General features: G+C 41.1%; 1 protein-coding gene and 1 long non-coding RNA gene across 5 annotated transcripts in view; one reads left to right on the top strand and one right to left on the bottom strand.

Annotated features, from left to right (window-relative positions):
* The window catches only part of PIK3CB (phosphatidylinositol-4,5-bisphosphate 3-kinase catalytic subunit beta), a 225,015-nt gene that overhangs the window by 175,661 nt on the left and 30,728 nt on the right, over positions 1–18,626 (bottom strand). For 2 of the 4 annotated variants that reach the window (XM_032771139.2, XM_075068563.1), the window contains exon 1: positions 1,711–1,838. The exons of the other annotated variants lie outside the window; for them this stretch is intronic. The gene's annotated coding sequence lies outside the window, so the exon portion shown is untranslated. Of the gene's footprint in view, positions 1–1,710; positions 1,839–18,626 lie in introns of those variants that run through there. 4 annotated transcript variants of the gene reach the window in all.
* LOC116819455 (uncharacterized) lies at positions 2,790–17,854 on the top strand. The gene is made up of 3 exons (XR_004372414.2): positions 2,790–2,890; positions 7,676–7,746; positions 16,893–17,854. It is a non-coding gene; the product is annotated as an uncharacterized LOC116819455 (long non-coding RNA).

The raw sequence follows: 18,626 nt of genomic DNA, 5'->3' as shown, positions 1-18,626 counted from the left end.
AGGATCCCTTCCCTCAGTTTTTTCACCTGCATGAGCTCTGTTTTCTCCCTTCACCTTTTCCGTCAAGCTGGAGGCAGTCCAAGCATCTAAATGCCACAGAAACGACTACCTACCAACTTTCTAAAACTATGCCTGCTCGAAGGGCAGCCGTAATAAATTAAGAGATTCTTGACTGGAAAACATATTCTCTAGGCATGAAATAAAGACCCCTATGCTTGCAAAAGGCCATAAAACAGAAAGAACTGCAGCAGTTGGAGACTGCACGACCACTTATAAAATTTGGCTTAGAACATCTGGTGCTGCGGAGGGCGGGTCACTCAAATGGTCCCAACAAGCACTCTTTTTCTTGAAGGTTCCTGAAGTTCAAAAACACTAGGGGGAGGAAGTAGGAATATGCAGAAGCTACATCAAATAATTTTTTTAAGCATAGGAGATAATATTAGGCTATACTAATAAATAACAAATCAAAGAAGGGCACCTTTTCCCTGTCATTTTTAAGGGTATGTCTACACTACAAATGTGAGAGCAGCACAGCTGCAGAGCTGTAGCTATGCTGCTGTAGTGTAGATGTTGCCACAGTAATAGAAGAGTTTTTTCCCCATCACTGCAGTAAATACACACAAAAACAACCACCCCAAGAGGTGATAGCTTTTCCATCAACCTACAAGAGTCTTCACATGATTTGGGTCCCCTTAATTTCATCTCTCAGGAGGCGTAAATTTTTCAGTGACAGTTATGTTGTAGTGACATAGTTGTATGTGTAGACCAGGCCATAGTAGCATCTTCAGTAATCTTAAGAGAGTTTGGGATGCTTAAATGCCACTTGTTTGTTTCCCATGCAATCTCAAAGGATACTCAACCATTTTCTCTGTTTTTACATTCTCTGTGTTTTTACAACAAAGAACAGAGACTCATTTTTGAACTTTAAAATTAAATGATACTCTTGCGGTTTTAAACAGATCGACACACTACAAAAGACCTTTCAGATCATGTTAACTTTTATGGAACCTTATCTTCCCCCCTCTCTCACAGATCAAACTACTCCCACCTAATTCAAAGCCATCTGAAGTCCTATGCAACATCTCCTCTCAGCCCAACTGATAAAGACCAACATGTGACTAAACTTCACCAGTGGCAGGAAGAGGGCAGAAAACTGACTATCGTTCTTGTTGAGCAACTCCAGTGTTGCAATTTTCTTTGAAGAAGCTAAAAAATACCCTTTTCCTCCGCCCCTCCCCTGTACACTCGCTGCCACCACCGGGCAAAACAGGGAAGGGAGCAGCCACCGTTCTGCAGAAGGGATCTGAGAACCACCTGGAGAAGGGATTGAAAACCAGCCCCAGATCTGCCAAACGAGGGGGGAGGGAAGAGAGAAAGGAGGCTTCATTGGGCAGAGTCACTTGTGATCTCTCCCCCGAGGGGGGGGGGGGAGTCTCGCCCCACTCTCCCGTTTGTGCCGCAGCGAGACACTTCTCCCGTCAAACCGCCCTAGCTCCGCGCCCCGACCCTCGGCAAAGCCCCAGCTCGGGTAGGAACCGGCCACGCGCCGCGCCGCGACGGCAGCTTCCCTCCGGGCGGGCATCCCCAGCCGCAGCCCAAGCGCGGTCCCGCGGGAAAGCGGAGACGTTGCACTCACACGCAGTTCCCGCTCTCACACGGACACACGCAAGGTCCCTTCTGCCCGCCCGACCGCCTCCCGCAGTCACTCACCTGCCCAGGCAGAGGCGGCAGCAGCAGCTGCTGCCCCTGAGGCGCCGCCGCCTCCCAGCCAGCGCGGCAGCAACTGAGTGGCCCGTCACCAGTAACTCACATGGAACCGCGAGGCCTCGGGATGCGCGCGCGCGGACGCCTAGAGCTGAGGTGAGAGGGAGGGCGGTTACCTAGGCAATAGCTTCCCCCTGATTCTGCCCCGCCCCCAGCAGCCCAGCCAATCCGATTGCGACTTTCAACAGCAGTCTGGGTTGGCTTCCCGCTGGTTCGTGCTGAGAGCGCAGGTTAGAGGTGCGGAGGGCGGCTCAGGCTGGGAGCGGCGATTGCCCCTGAAGTGCAACGCAAAGTGGGGGAAGGGACGCGCTCGGGAGGAGCCCAGGCAGGGTGGCTTGTATCATGGACGGGCCTGTGAAGCCGAACGGAGGGACCCGGGCAGAGGGCGCTGGAAATGGGCTGGGCGAAGGAGCTTAGGCAGGGAACAGAGGCCCTAGGCTACAGCGGGCAGGGAGGGGCGAGAGGCTATTACAGCACGTGCTGAGCTCCTCTTTCAGAATCCGGACGGCTCCATTACGGCTGATACCCTGTGTGGGGGCACCTGCATTGATGGAAAGTATGGGGAGATGGCAGTTATCCATACAAAGAGTCCTGTGGCACCTTAAAGACTAACAGTTGTATTGGAGCATGAGCTTGTGTGGGTCAATACCCACTTCATCACACATGTAATGTAAATTTCCAGAGGCAGGTATAAATATGCAGGCCAAAATCAGTCTGGAGAGAACAAGGTTAGTTCAATCAGGGAGGATGAGAGGCCCTCTTCCAGCAGTTGAGGTGTGAACACCAAGGGAGGAGAAACTGCTTTTGTAGTTGGCTAACCATTCACAGACTTTGTTTAAGCCTGAGCTGATGGTGTCAAATTTGCAAATGAACTGAAGCGCAGCAGTTTCTCTTTGAAGTCTGTTCCTGAAGGTTTTTTTTGCTGCAGGATAGCTACCTTTAAATCTGCTATTATGTGTCCAGGGAGGCTGAAGTGTTCTCCTACAGGTTTTTGTATATTGCCTTCCTAAGATCTGACTTGTTTCCATTTATCCTTTTACATAAAGACTGTCCAGTTTGGTCGATGTACATAGCAGAGGGGCATTGCTGGCACATGATGATGTACATAACATTGGTGGCTGTGCAGGTAAATGAACCGGTGATGTGGCTGATCTGGTTGGGTCCTGTGATGCTATCGCTGGTGTACATATGTGGGCAAAGTTGGCATTGAGGTTTGTTGCATGGATTGGTTCCTGGCTAAGAGCTGTTATGGTTTGGTGTGTGGTTGCTGGTGAGAATATGCTTAAGGTTGTCGAGTTGTATGTGAGCGAGGACTGGCCTGCCACCTAAAGTCTGTGGAAGCGAGGAATCATTGTCCAGGATGGGTTGTAGATCACTGATGATGCATTGGAGAGGTTTAAGCTGAGGACTGTAGGTGATGGCCAGTGGAGTTCTGTTGGTTTCTTTCTTGGGCTTGTCTTGTAGCAGGAGGCTTCTGGGTACACGTCTGGCTCTGTTGATTTGTTTCCTTATTTCCTCGTGCGAGTATCATAGTTCTGAGAATGCTTGTGAAGATCTTGTAGGTGTTGGTCTCTGTCTGAGGGGTTGTAGCAAATGCGGTTGTACCTCAGCGCTTGGCTGAAGACAATTGATCGTGTGGTGCGTCTGGGGTAGAAGCAGGAGGCATGAAGGTAGGCATAGCGGACGGTGGGTTTTTGGTTTAGGGTGGTGTTAACATGACCATCACTTATCTGTACTGTGGTGTCTAGGAAGTGGACCTCCCGTGTAGATTGGTCCAGGCTGAGGTTGATGGTGGGGTGGAAGCTGTTGAAATCATGGTGGAATTCTTCCAGAGTCTCCTTCCCATGGGTCCAGATGATAAAGATGTCATCAGTATAGAGCAAGTAGAGTAGGGGCGTAAGGGGGCGAGAGCTGAGGAAGCCTTCTTTTAAGTCAGCCGTAAAAATGTTGGCATATCGAGAGGTACCCATAGCGATGCCACTGACTTGAAGGTATAAATTGTCCCCAAATCTGAAATAGTTGTGGGTGAGAACAAAGTCACAAAGTTCAGCCACCAGGTTTGCTGTGATAGTATTGGGGATGCTATTCCTGATGGTTTGTAGTCCATCTTTGTGTGGAATGTAGGTGCACAGGGCTTCTACATCCATAGTGGCCAGGATGGTGTTTTCTGGAAGATCACCGATGGATTGTAGTTTCCTCAGGAAGTCAGTGGTGTCTCGAAGATAGCTGGGAGTGCTGGTAGAGTAGGGCCTGAGGAGAGAGTCTACATAGCCAGCTAATCCTGCTGTCAGGATGCCAATACCTGAGATGATGGGGCGTCCAGGATTCCCAGGTTTATGGATTTTGGGTAGCAGGTAGAATATCCCTGGTTGGGGCTCTAGGGGTGCGTCAGTGTAGATTTTTTCCTGTGCTTCTATAGGGAGTTTAGCGAAGGGAGTGTCCGGAGTAGATAGTGCAGTTTCTTAGTATATTCCTCAGTGGGATCTGAGGAAAGTGGCCTGTAGAATTTGGTATTGGAGAGTTGTCTGGCAGCCTCCTTCTGGTACTCAGACCTGTTGATGATCCATAATGCACTCAGCCTCCTTCAGCCTGCCATTCCTGTCAGCAAACCCCAACATTAGGGAACGGTCATGAGTGCCCAGGTGCACAAGGGGCTAGCCTCACTTAGGCACTCCAATGTGAAGACTTGTACCAGGATCAGGCTGTGGGTACACGGCAGGTGAAGGGCAAGGGCTGCCCCAGGATGGGTATCCAGTGGCAGCTACTCAGCAGTTACAGCAGTCTTTCCCCAAGGCCTCAGTCTAGGATTTGGCAATGCACCCATGAAAGATTGGGCTGGGACTCAATTCTGCTGCTCATTTGCTGTATAATGGAAAACTAATGAGTTTGTTTTCATTTTAACAGTGTTCCTGGAAATGGCTGGATAAGTGCCAAGTCCAATGTTGAGTAATAGTCTTACCGCCATTCTCTGACACCTGACCTGGCCACAACAGTGTAATTGTTTCCTGAGCAGGAAACAAGAGGGTAAAAAGATCTTACTATTCCTTATTTTTATCATACTATGTGTGAAACTGGCCTTAGGTTTTGTAGAGTCCTTAGTGAAGTAACTTACAGAGTTGACCCCAGATCTCTTCCACAAGAGAAACTGTACTCAGGTGCCCTCTGACTTGCAGTGGCCCTGCCTTCCCTCACCCCCAAATCTTGGTTATTCAAAAGTGAACCTAGAAGCAGCAAGGGCCTGTGGACAGCAGAGGTGGCAGAGGCCCACAGAAACACAGAATCCTACAGTCCTGGTTACATACTGGTGGCAAGTCTCCCCCAAGACCAAAACTAGAACAACTACTATGGGTGGTTCTACTTAAGAGCAGCCTTGATTGCACTGCTGTTTTTTGTGCTGACAGTTTTTTTGATGTAGTGAGACTGCATCCATTACTTATTCATTATAGCAAAACATCACATTATAAATAAATTCTGTTATTGCTACTACTATACAATTCATCTTAAGTTAGTATCCTCCCTCAGGGCATCTCTAGAAAACTGCAAGTTACATAATATATTATTTAAAGGGTGCTAGCCTCCCATTCTTGCATCTTTGCCGTGAGGATTCTTACAAATTAGGGCCATATTTTAAAAGATTGAAAGAGGTTATCTTCAGTGTTCACACACAGCTGGGAAAGGTTCTTAAAAGAAGAGTACTTTAAAATGGCTGTTGGAAAATAACAGGGAAGGTTTTATTACAGTAGCTCCTTTCCCTGCAGCAGCTGATCCATGCTAAATCCTCATTTTAAGAATCTTGTAACGGAACTGCTACAGAAAATGATGTGGAAACCAATAAATGCCACTGAAAGGACTTAAAAATAGGCAAACTGTCTTTTAAAGACAATCAAAGAAAAGGAAATTTGAATGTTGTTTTTGTGTACCTGTAACTTATTAAATACACATGCTATTCCTGTGTACCTGTAACTCAGACAAAATGAATTTTGCACACAGTGAGCGTAGGCTCCTGCTCCCACTGAGGTCAATGCCAAAATTCATATTGACTTCAATAAAAGCAGAATGAAGCTTTAGTACCTTATTTTTTTCATATTTAAAATGGAATATAGTCATGGTAAGCATATTAAAAACACTTCCTTAGTGTAGTAATAACACTTTATATTATGGTAATTTTTTTTAATCTTTCAGCTTTGAATAGAAGCAAAAGTGAAATTGATCAGTATTTTTATTTTCAATTTCACTTTCAGATACTCATGCACTAACAATGCATAATGTTAGGTTTGGCAAAATTGTAGCAGAATGTTTGTTCCACTCCAAGATTTTGGGAACAATGAGGAACTTCAATCCCAACTCTCTCCAGTTAACCTAGGTATTGCATGGGAGGTCGGTGGGTGATGCAATATTTAGGCAAAATGTCAAGTTACACAGGAATCAATAATAGAGCTTGCCTACCATGTGTCAGATTTTTGCACAACCTTACTCTTCATTGTTTGTCTGAATTAATAGTTTCTGTCAGTGCTTATTTTCAGTTCCTTTAAGATTATTTAATATCAAGGATAAAATGTAACAGTTCTTTCTGAATATCATGGTCTTAAAGAATATCTAGGAATATGATAGACGCTTCTGTATAGAAAAAAAAAGGTAACATTTGCTAATACTTTAAATGAAAAATAAACTCATCAGGTGGGAGTTTTGATCATACAGATACTTATCTCTCCGTAGGTCAAGTTGTCACAGGTAGCAAGCTAACACATGCACTTTTGGTCATCACTCTAATTCATTCTAATTAAACCAATCCATCTGAGTTTTTTTGTGTTCCTCTCCCAAAGGAGATTTGTTTGCGGAAACAGGTAGCATGAAAAATTAGAAATATTTGACTCTTGGAGAACTGTTCTACTTTATTATTATTTGAAATATTAAATCTCAAACATCTAGGTTTAGAAACTTAGTTGGTATTAGTGATACTTCGTAGTACTTTGACTGTTTTCTGGAAAGGCTGCGTGGAAATTGTTTAGAAAACGCTTATTTATTCTGGCTTTTGCAAATTTTAGGTTGTTCTGCATGTGCCAATGCAGTTTTTATAAGGTGCAAACCAGCTTGGTTTTGCTGAACCTTTAGTGCACTGAGCAAGGAGGCTGGGATTCATAAACTCTGGAGTCTGCAATCTGCCATCCTCTCACTTTAATAATGATATTTTATAGTTGAACAGCATCTGTTATCCACAGAACTCAAAGTACATTATAAAAAAAACTAATATTGGGTAGGCAGTTACCATTATACTTATTTTACACATGTGAATCAACTTCAATGGGGTTGCGCCCCCTTGGAGATCATACATGCTTGAGATTTTAGATGGTAAGCTCTTTGGAGTAAAGACTCTTTTAAGTGTGTGTCTATACAGCTCCAAACACAGTGTCAGTTCTTAAATAATAAGGGTATTGAAGAGGTCTCAACCACTAGGTCTTTGATGAAGACATGAAGATATTTGGAGTTAACAGGTCACCTTCCTGTGATATTGTGATACTTGTCAAATTCCTATCTATCACGAATGGTGCACAGAATGGCAAGAGTCTGGGACAGAATTAAAGTTGTCTGAAGTATTTTAAATCTGCATTTTTATATTCTCTACTACTTGGGAGAGAGAAAAAGGGGAGGTTTTAAATGTAACCGTAACTTTCAATTTTACTTTTCAGTCTCTCTCTGAAAAGAACTTTCTATTAATCTTCCCCCCCATCCCCAGCTATTGTTATACACAACAACAGTGTAACAAAGGTTTTATCTGGGAATTTTGTATCTGAATCATGTCTGTTCATGTAAAACCATGTACACCTAGGGCACATTTTTGGTCACTGAGAACATGTAATACTTTTGGGATGATGGGTGATAGAATACATGCTTTGTATTCATATTACTTTAGCCACTGCTTTACCAAGAGAGCTGAGAAGGGAAAAGGAACTGCTTTACCAGGAAAAGACATTAACACACAAGGTAAGTTTGCAGATAGGACTAAAGTACTGTAGGGATAGATGCAAACACCTACAAGAAAAAAAGAAAAAACACAAAAAATAGAGACTGCAAGACTGTTGATAGGAAGGAAAAAAAGATGAGGGAGCAGGGGTGCAGAAATCAACGTAATGTACTGAGAGAAGTATCCAAAACAACAGCTACATAGTAGGATGGAAATCCTTAGAAAATAATTGGGGCCAAGCAGAACTACAATGTAATTGTGAGTGGCAAACAAGATATTATCTTACTTCGCTTTTTGTGATATGGTGGTAACAATAATCTTCACAGGATAGTTTATGCACAGGCACTCTTTTGAAAAGTACCAGATAAGATCAGAGCCCTGGTGAATATATTTTTTTCTCCTGAAAAAACATGTTCTATCTCAAGCTGCGAGAGTACAATTTTGAGAGTATAATGGCCACTCTATTTGCCACACAGTCACTCCTTTATCAGTATGACGACATCTATTATAATACATATAAGAAGCTTTAGAACTTCTTCCATAAGAAAAGTAATGTGACAAACTCCTAATATAGTAGTGAGGGACTACCCAGTTCCGTACAATTTTGGATTTTGGGAATCTGTCAAAATGAGATGTACAAAACTAGTTTGAATTTGCAGCCCTTTTCCCTGTATTTTAAACTTTTTTCCTTAGCTGTATTAAAGAAAAGATTATGAGCCTATATGATATATGGAAAAGAAAAGGAAAACCATCTGTAAAAGCTAAGCTGAGACAAGTTGTACCCTGAAGTATATGCAATTATATAAATCCTGTAATTTTTTTGTTCAATTTGCCTCTTTTCCTCTCTGTACCCCTCACTCCATCCCCCTCTCAGTTTCTATCTGTCACTGCTTCCCCTCAATTCTACTTTACCCATAGATTTTCATTAATTTTTTTCTCTGCCCTTTCCCTCTTCCTACCCTGTCCCACTCTCCATAGAACAGAAAACAGATAAGTTTTATTTAGGAGTGTGTTCAGCATTAGATAAAATGAGTTCACCTATCCTTAACAGTAATGTAGGTAGAAAGAGAATTTAGGATTTGAGTTCTTTTAGGTTGATCCATTAAGGAGAGCTGGCACTGGTATGGGTATTGGTTTCAGATAAGTATACTTTACAGGCTCTGAAATGGCTACTTTACCCATAGGGCTGGTATGACTTCCCCTTCTGAGTAAGGGTGTTAGCCACCTTCTGTCCAAAAAACACTTATGCCGCACCTTGTTAAATATGTTCTGTGTTGGCCAGCACTGCTTTTTATTTGCTTCTATCCTCTCTCATTCAGAACAGAATGCAAAAGACATAAAGGAAACACCTAAAGGAAAACATCAGTCTGCAAAAACAGGGCATTGTTAGAAACAAGGAGTGAACTAATTTAAAAGGAGACTGAAACAAAGATTTTCCCCTTCAAAGGTGCTCTGCAAGTGATTTTTTTTTAACTGAACTTGTTCCCTTTTTTACTTCTTATGATACACAAAGAACTTAAACTTTTTCCTGTATTAAAGATTGTTCTGCTCATTATCTTAGATGCCAGGAATGTCAGCTCTGCTCTTCCCTAGTTTTGCTGCAAGATCCACTTGTTATCTCAAAGAATAAACATTGTTAACTCTTCCATCCCTTAAGTTAGGGAGTAAGATGGTGAATCTTTATTGTTTTGGAGAAAGAATATTGTTAGTGATTCAAGTTAAAAAGGTGTTAACTGTTTACATTTTTTTGTTATTGTTATCAGACCTATTTCCTGTTATTTGTTTAAATGTTATTTCAACCTTGGCCTACATTTTCCAAACATGGGTGCCTGAAGTTAGGTGCCAAAAACTATATTTAGGCTCCTAAAATAAAAAGTGGTTATAGGTACTACAGCTCCTAGTGACTTCAGTATGTGAAGAGAGAATATTCATGAAACCTACAGAAGAATTCTGTGTATGAGGTCAAAATATTGCAACACATGGAATATTGCAACAGTTTGTAATTGATGTGATAAAGAAGTAGCTGGATATGGGTAGGGGACTATTACATCAAATTCAACACAGAACACAGGCTATAAACCAAAGAGATCATACTGGATTATTTCCTTCTGTATAATAATTTTAAAACAATATGATATCAGCACTGGCCATGGCCATTATGAGTTGGAGTGTACAGTTAAAATGCTAATGGATATGAAAAGGGAAACTTGGCAACCAGTAGAACACTGATTTTTTTTAAACCAAAATGTTAATTTAGAAGGTATATTGTACAGTTATGTGCTGGTCTCTTCTGACCCTTGCACTACCATGTATCCCTATTATAAGCTTCTCTTTGTTTCTCACAGCTAATACAATGAAGGGGGAGGCAATGGCAAATAATAGGCTGAGTGACATCAGACTGAAAATGCAGATGTCAGACAAAACGGATATACAGCTTGGCTAACGAAGCCAGAGCCTGCAGCAAGAAGTTTTCAATAGTGCTTTGCTGTATAAAGTTATTTAACATTTACAAAATTAACTGCAAAAAATTTACTGTTAATGCAACATTGTTGTTGAGAATTGACAGTATCTGCAAAAGTGACAGGAAATTCAGACTACTCCAGCCTTACCTGTAACAAAATGCTCAGCAGCTCAGGTTGTTATGTGTACGTCATTCTGGTGCTCCAGTCACTCAGCTGGCTTGCCACTGAATAAAAAGAGTCCAATTTAAGGTCTCCAGCTTCATATTCAAGCTCTCAGTGGAATCAGCCCAAGCAACTCCAGAGATTACCCACCCCCCAGAGTCGTTGACCTCTCATGCCAGCTGCAATCCACCGGAAATATCAGACTATCAACCAATAGCCCCTAAAGCTTTTCAAACAGCCTAAAGGATCTAAATTTCTAATCTGGAACTAAGGCAGAAAGAAGGTGCCTCCTGAATGCTGCCATCCTGGACTGAGGCATATATCCATGCTGATACTGTCCCAACTAAGCAGCAAGCATTTGACAGAGATGCCAATTCAAATCTTTTGGTGAAGGCAAACAATTGCCTATCACTGATTATTATTATTATTATTATTATAATATTCCAGTAGCCCCAATCAGATGAAGGGGTAGGGATGCCATTAAAAGATTGAAGCTTCCCTTAAGAGCTTACAGACTGAATAGACAAATCAGATGAAGAGTGATGGAAAAGGAATCAAGCACACTAGCTGTAGTCCATGATAAGTGGCTATGTGAAAACTACATATGTTTTTTAAAAATTTTTTTTGTTGTTTTTTAAAATATAAATTTGGGAATAGGGCAAGGGGGGAAGGAGATGATGTAATAGAAGTGCACGAATAGTAGGAAAAGGAAGGAAGGGCAAGACAATATTGAGAAGGGAGGGAGGAAAAGGGGGAGAAATACAGGAAGGATGGAGGGGAACACTATGTCTGTTTTCTAGGTATGAAAAAAACAACTGCAGAGCAGTTCCTGGCAGAACATCAGTATCACCAGTCAACTGAAGCAGCAACCCATGGTCAGCAGAATCAAAATCTGTTGAGAGGTTCAGCATGAGAATAAATGCCAATTGACCTCAAATTAACAAAGATAATTCATGACCATGACAGGTGTCGTCCCAATGGAATGTTGGGGGAGTGTCCAGCTGCACATGGAATTGACAAGCTCTGCCTTCTCAACCACTTCTCCAAAGGAGGTAAAGTTTAAGATCATGCAGGATTGAACAGCAAATAGTTCCACGTCAAAGGAAAGTATCTTGAAGATACTTCAGTGTGTTTAAGAATTGTCAGCACCCTCTCCTTGCTCAGTGAGGTTTTAGCAATGCCTCTTAATATTGACACCATGGCTACCACACTTCCTTTGAGACACCAATATGAATACGGATCAGGACCACAAGTGGTGGACCTAAAGAAACCGAGAAGACAACAGATACCTCCATCAGAAACTAAATTTACTCCAAATGGTTGAGGACACGTCATGTTTTTTTTGGCCTCAGTCACAGCATTTTTGTATGTTTCTTTCCAACTCCAAATGGCTCCTCTGTTAAATCCCCTCCCATCTACACATCAGCCATTTCAGCTCCTGGGGATTACTTTTAAGACTTGGTGGTCTCCAAGCACCAGAGACAATCAGGATGCAGTGAGAGGCCAGGAAGCTGAAAGCCCCTGCTAACAACTGATAGCTTACCCTAACAGCTGCTGAGTGACACCCTGATTTGAAGGGGAGAACAGATACTGTTCTGTGTTTGTACAACACCTAGAGCAGTGGGATCCTGAACCATGATTAGGGCTCCTAGGGGCTTCAATAATACAAATAATAAGATATACCTTGATCTCAGTAAAGAGCCCACAGAAGCTATTACACATGTGCAGAAGCCAACTTTGAATTGCTCATAACTTTATCACACTCTTTTTTCAGTCTTGGTTGTGAACATACACTTCAGGGGCTTTTGACTTACCATATTTCAAAGTTCAGCTACAATTTAAGTCTCTGTGTAATGAAAGCTGTAGAAATTTTTCTTCTTAAAGGAGGATATGTATATTTTTCACCATTGCAGAACTCAAAATTGATAAAAAGATTTTATCTCATATGGCATGAGCCTTTAAACTGTCCCAAATATTTAAAGACATGCGGTCATCTGAAAGGTTTCAAGTCATTTAAATACTTATATGTTGTCTTAAATATTTAAAGCACTTTTAAGGGTATAATTTTCAGCGTATGATGGTACTTAAAAAATAATCTTTAAGTAGCCATAAACATTTAAGTCCTAGCAAATTAAATGCCAAAAAAATAGTATGAAATGTTAAGATTGTACAGTTAAACTAATCAAAAATTTGGAAATGCAAACTTAAGGTGCCAATCACTGTGCTAACTCAGTTATGTTACATGTACAGTGTATATACTATACACATACAGCATCTTCTGTTTGCTGTTTTTGCTAAATGCATAGGTTAATGTGTTGCTGTTTATGTCAGTAAATGTATATCATAATACGTACAAGAATTTAAACACAGCTGGGACAGCGTTGCTAGTGGAATCCAAATTCTTGTATTCCTGACTTTCAGTGACTTCAACTGAGCAACCTTATAGTGTGGTTATGGTCAAAAACAAAAGTGCTACTTCCTCAAAAGACTTGCTACCTGGGTGTATTTGAAATTTATTTTAAATTATAAAAATAAAGTGTTTACTGCCCTCTGTTTGTTTGTTTTGTTCTGTTAGCCTTGCAGAGCCAATACAGCCAAGAGAGATTGAACTGGATTATTTTTTGATTCAAGCACCATCTAGGGAATTGTTAACTAAGATGCAACTGCAGAATCATTACAAGTGATGTTGTACAAACTAGAGAAAACACAATCTCACCATAAGATGAGAAAGCCAAGCTTGTTGTTAGAAAAATAATATATATTTACTTGTAAAATAATCAAATTAAGGACCTGATCCTGCAAGTTGTTGCATACCCTCCACTCCTGTTACCACTCAGCAATTTGTCAGATCAGGCCTTTTGTACAGATCTCTTTGAGAGTGAGTAAACATGGAATCCTATAATATCCTGTTCACAGAATGACATTGTCGTCTATAACATCACTTTAACATTTAACCCATTTTTTATGTAATCTTCCTATCAGCCATTATCTCAATTCAATTGCTCACATGTAGTGACCTGGACTCATACTCAGTACCAACATTCCTGTGCAGCATTAGGAATAGCTGCATTGTTAGAGTTTCCATTCTTTGGATGAGATATTAAACTGAGGTCCTTTGTGTTATTTCTGCTGATTGTTCTAATTGAAGTTAAAGATCCCATGACACATTTTGAAAATGTGGCTAGCTCATTTATTCTTTTACTTAAAGCCGGTTCTAATGGGTTAGCTATTTCTGAAAGTATAATAGATGCCATATCTACCTACATAAATTTGTACTACACCTCTACTCCAATATAACACTGTCCTTGGGAGCCAAAAAAATCGTGCCGCATTATATTGAACTTGCTTTGATCCATCGGAGTGCACAGTCCCGCCCCCGTGGAGTGCTGCTTTACCGCGTTATATCCGAATTCATGTTATATCAGGTTGTGTTATATTGGGGTAGAGGTGTACCAATAACTAGCTTATCACTTCTGGAATATTATAAGAAAATCAGATGCTATTCTTCAAAATTAATTGAGTGATAGTACTGCCTGAAATATGTAATAGGGTTAGAGTTTTAAACAATTATAAAAGGATAATAAATAGCTTGTGATAACATTACAGTGAGCCAGTTTCTGACACCCTTACAATAAATAGTACCTTACTCCTTGAAACAGGAGTAACACCACTGAAGTCAATGAGATTTCTCATGTGCTTAAAGTTATGTTTATGTCGCTTGCTGAGGCAGGGGTGACACGAGTAAGGACTTGTCTACACTGGAAAGTTTTTTCAGTATAGCCTAACATACAAATTTAAACCAATATAGTTTAAACCAGTATAATGCCCCCATTCAGACAATCTTATTCCACTATCTGTGCATTTTTTCGGTTTAATTTATGTCACTTTGGAAGAGATTTAATTTAAACAAAAATAAATAAATACAAATAAACCCATTCTTATACCAGAATAGGAGTGCCCATGTAGGTGGGTTAGAGCAGTATAACTATATTGATGTAAGTGGTAAAACTTTCTTGTGTAGGCAAGGCTGGAGGATGGCAGAATCTAGCACATTATTCTTCTATCCAAATGGCAACAGCATATATCATTCCTCATTACTATGTCACCTTGTCTACTGTTGGAAAACAATGTCTAGTTATTAATTAAAGAGTGCATGCGCTATCAATTAAAATAAAATCTCAGGAAACATGATAACAAAGCTAAACTGTCCAATAGTTCTCAATTTAAACTGTAGTGTAGTTTATCAAAGGGTAGCATATAAAGATGTTTTTCTGTTGTCTCTCCTCTGCTTGGACACACTTTTTATATCCCCCAGATTAATGGTTTATTACTACTCTTAGCAAAGGGCAAAAACTAGACAGGAGATTAATAGTAAAAACTAGAACACAATTAAAGAATTTTAAAATAAAACATTTCTTCTTTCTTCCTTAGATCTGTTTTCTAGCCTATGCCTTTTCATTAAGACCATTTTGATCATATGGAGAATTTAATATTTCTCATGTGATTCAGTGTTGTGAAAAGTTAACAGAGTAATAATCAAATTGTATAAATGAAGATATACTTTTTGTAAATGAACAAGGTAATCAATCACATCCATAACCTGCAAAAACAGACTCATCTCTGAATTTGGCCTTGCATGAGTGTGAACTGGTATAACATACACCTTCGTTCAGTCTGCTTAGGGCCTTCTTCTCCTGACACCCAGAGCGCCATTGTAAGTCAGCAGTAACCGCAACACAAGATAATGGATTTGCATAGAGATAAAACTGGTGTAAGAGAGAAGACTCATGGCCATAGGGGCCATAAACCCTATGTAAATTACACCACCTTAGTCTCTCTTAGATTCAAATGCACTTATTGATGTGTAACTTGCACATTACCTCTGAATTTGGTCAGAGTGCCACTCGTTAATCATAAAGACTTCCTCAAACACAAACCTTCCTTTATCTCACCTGAACTGCATGTGATATGCAAAGCCAGAAGGAAGCTAAAGATGACTAGGTTAAATTACAGCTACCATAAATATAGCCATCACATTAAGTTTTTCTTTGGTAAATGAAGAGTTAACAATTGGATAACTTTTGTCTTCCTGTGATCTGAACTGGTTAATATACTCTACTTAACTAGAATCTAATATCAAAAAGCTGCTAGAGGCCAATAAAACTACAGTGATTGAAAAGTTCAGTATATGTAGGGCCCTTCATTTTCAGTTTTTACCAAAAGCCTCCAAAAATTCCCAGGTTTTGAGAAACCCAGTATTCAGGTTTTAACCTTTTAACCCAAATTTTGTAAGTGCCAGAACTCCCTGGGCCTGGCTCCCACCATGTACCGTCCCCGCCAGACAGCAAAGCACACGTGTGTTGGTTGGTGGCTGCTGCAGATTTGCTCAGGGAGCCAGGTCCCAGCACCCAAGACTCCTGAACATTGCCACAATTGGCCACTGGGAGCAGAAAGCTGCACCCAATAAGAACTGGCCCCTGTCCACTTCCCTGCTGAACAAAGCCCCTGGACCCAGCTCTTCAGTGTGACTGCAGGGCTCACCCACTTTCCCCTCATCCCCCTCCCCTCTGCCTGATGCGCTCCCTTGAGTGCCAGGCATCCCTGTCCCCCTCACACTGCCTCCTATGAATACCAGGCATCCCCTCCCACCACATGCTGTCTCCATCAGTACCAGACACCCCTTCTTCACCTGCCCTTGTGAGTAGCTGCGCCCTTCAGCATTGCCTGGGGATATGTGACTACCTGGAGAGAAGCCTCAGGGAACAGAGCCCTGGACAGAGCCCCTTCCTGACCCAGCTCTTTAGAGGAGTGCACGGTGCAGGGAGGAGGGTAGTGGCAGCCCCACTGCTTCTGGTGAATCTGTGTCTCGGGGAACATCTTCATAAGGATAAAACACCCATGGCACAGCCGTGGGGAGCCCAGGTCAGTTGACTTGGGCTGCAGGGCTAAACATCACTATGTAGACATTCAGGGTCAGGCTGGAGCTCGAGCTCTGAGACACTCCACCCTCTAGGATCCCAGAGCTCAGGCACCAGCTTAGCCAAACATCTCCACAGCGTATGACTACACTGCAAATAAAAACCTGTGGCTGACCCATGCCAACGGACTCAGGCTCATGGAGCTCAGCTGCAGGGCTGTATAATTGCGGTGTAGATGTTCGGGCTCGGGTTGGAGATGGGCCTCTAGGACCACGTGAGGTGAGAGGGTCCCAGAGGTCAGGCTGCAGCCAGGGCACCTACACTGCAGTCAGCTAGCCCAGGACAGTTATGGATTTTAACTTGCACTGTAGACATACCCTGTGTGACTAGGATCTGCAGGACTGCCATCAAGCATCAATGGTAGGATTATTCCCTGTTCTTTCATCTCCATCCCCTTCACAGATCCCACCCTCATGCTCTTCTTCTCCCCTCTGTTCTGCTTTCCTCTGTTGTCTCCTAGCTCCTACCCCTGTATCCCTCCTGTGTGACAGGAAAGAGAATGATTTTGGGATGGGGGTTATGTTCAAGTACTATTCCTTTTCTATTCTCTTCCATGTCCTTCAGGTGACACCAACCCATTTTGGTTGCTGAAGGATGCCTTTCCTGAGACACCATGGAATTTCTTTGCCCTGTAATACTTAAATGAGGTCTTTGCTGCGCAAAATTTAAGTACTAATTCACATCGTGACTAGAAAAGGTTGAAAATTGTCAGCATTCAAACAAGAAAAATTAATGAAGTACTTCTAATTTCTGACTGAAACCCTTCAGCCAGCATACGAAGTGCAGAAAAAATTGGAATTCTGTTCTTAAACAGACAACGTTCTCTAACACAGATCACAGGCAACAATGTCTGAAGAACTTTGTCACAAAAGCATATATGGGGAGATTCTAGGAAAAACAAATAAATCTTTTCATTTCCATTTTGCCAGAGAGTGGGAAACACTTGTAAAGCTTTTCCAAAGTTTTCATACAGAACTCTCAAAGAAGTAGAAAGCAGTGGTCACTTGTAATAGGTCCCCTAAGTCTTTTAAGAGTGATCACCATTCTGGAAAGTAATTGTGCTGTTTGACCTCCATAGCAAAAGTGTGGCCTTACTGATGAATGTAGACACTATATTTTTATCTTTTCCATCTTTGTGGCTCCTAATGAAGAAAAGGCCAAACTGGACAGCAAATTAAATGCATACATAATAATGCCTTTTCCAGACAATGGCGACATTGCTCCATTTGAATTTTGGAAAATCCATTGAACTGACTTCCCAACTTTGAGTTATGCTGCTTTCCCCGCCCTCGATGTCTCATCTGATGAGGATCGAATATTTCTACATGCAAGACTGCAGGAGAATGAGTCTTGAGTGGAAAAAAGAGACACTGAAAAAATTGTTGAGAGTCTACACTACCCAGGACTTTTGGATTTACATTGAAGCCCCTTATATCCAGGGTAATAGCAGAAAACTGTTAATAAACTGTTGTTAAAAGAAAATTAAAAAGAAATAAACCACAGCATTATATTTCTGTTACATTCAATACTCTTCGTTTTCTCTATTTGTTGTTCCTTCTCTGTCCTTCCATCCTGCAACATTAACACTGATAATTACCCAGAAAACTTAGATAATTTTTCCAGTAATTTTCACCTGTTTTTCAAGTTTTATAATAAACAAACACCTAAGAAATTCTAAATGAAATAAAAACCGGAAACAAGGGCCTTAATTATATGAAATCTTGATCTATGTAGTTAACAAGAAACACAAATGGAAATATACTGTATAATTTCACCAACAATACCAATTCTTAAGTACAAAAGGACTATTAGTTCACGTGATTCCCATCAGAATCCGAATTTTGAATTTCTTGGCTTTTTGTCAGTCACAATTATAATGAGAGTGTTTTTTTTAAAAAAGAAAAAATAATAGAAAGTGATAAAACTTGAATTTTAGGCATTTTCAAAGTATTTATATTTTTGACTGAAAATACGTAGATTGTCTACAAGCTTCTTAGGACTTATGAGTATCTATTCTTATCATATAAACTTTTACTACAGAATTGGTCTTATGGCCATGGGACCTGATCCAACAAACCAAGTCCCACTGACTTCTGTGGAAGTGGAGTACACTCAGCACAAGAAGGCACCTGTAGATAAAACTAAGTGTTTAAAATGTTTTTTCTTAAAATGTCATTTGTCAATAACTCTGGCCCGCCACCAAAAATACTACTTTCTGGTCAGTATATAATGAGGTTAAATTCTCACTATTTGGGATTAACACCATTTCTTCCAAACCCTAATCTCAAAAAGGTAGTG

Source organism: Chelonoidis abingdonii, chromosome 8, assembly GCF_003597395.2.
Source record: "Chelonoidis abingdonii isolate Lonesome George chromosome 8, CheloAbing_2.0, whole genome shotgun sequence".
Taxonomy (NCBI): domain Eukaryota; kingdom Metazoa; phylum Chordata; order Testudines; family Testudinidae; genus Chelonoidis; species Chelonoidis abingdonii.
Note: the sequence above shows the minus strand (reverse complement) of the source record. Positions and strands in the feature narration are given on the sequence as shown.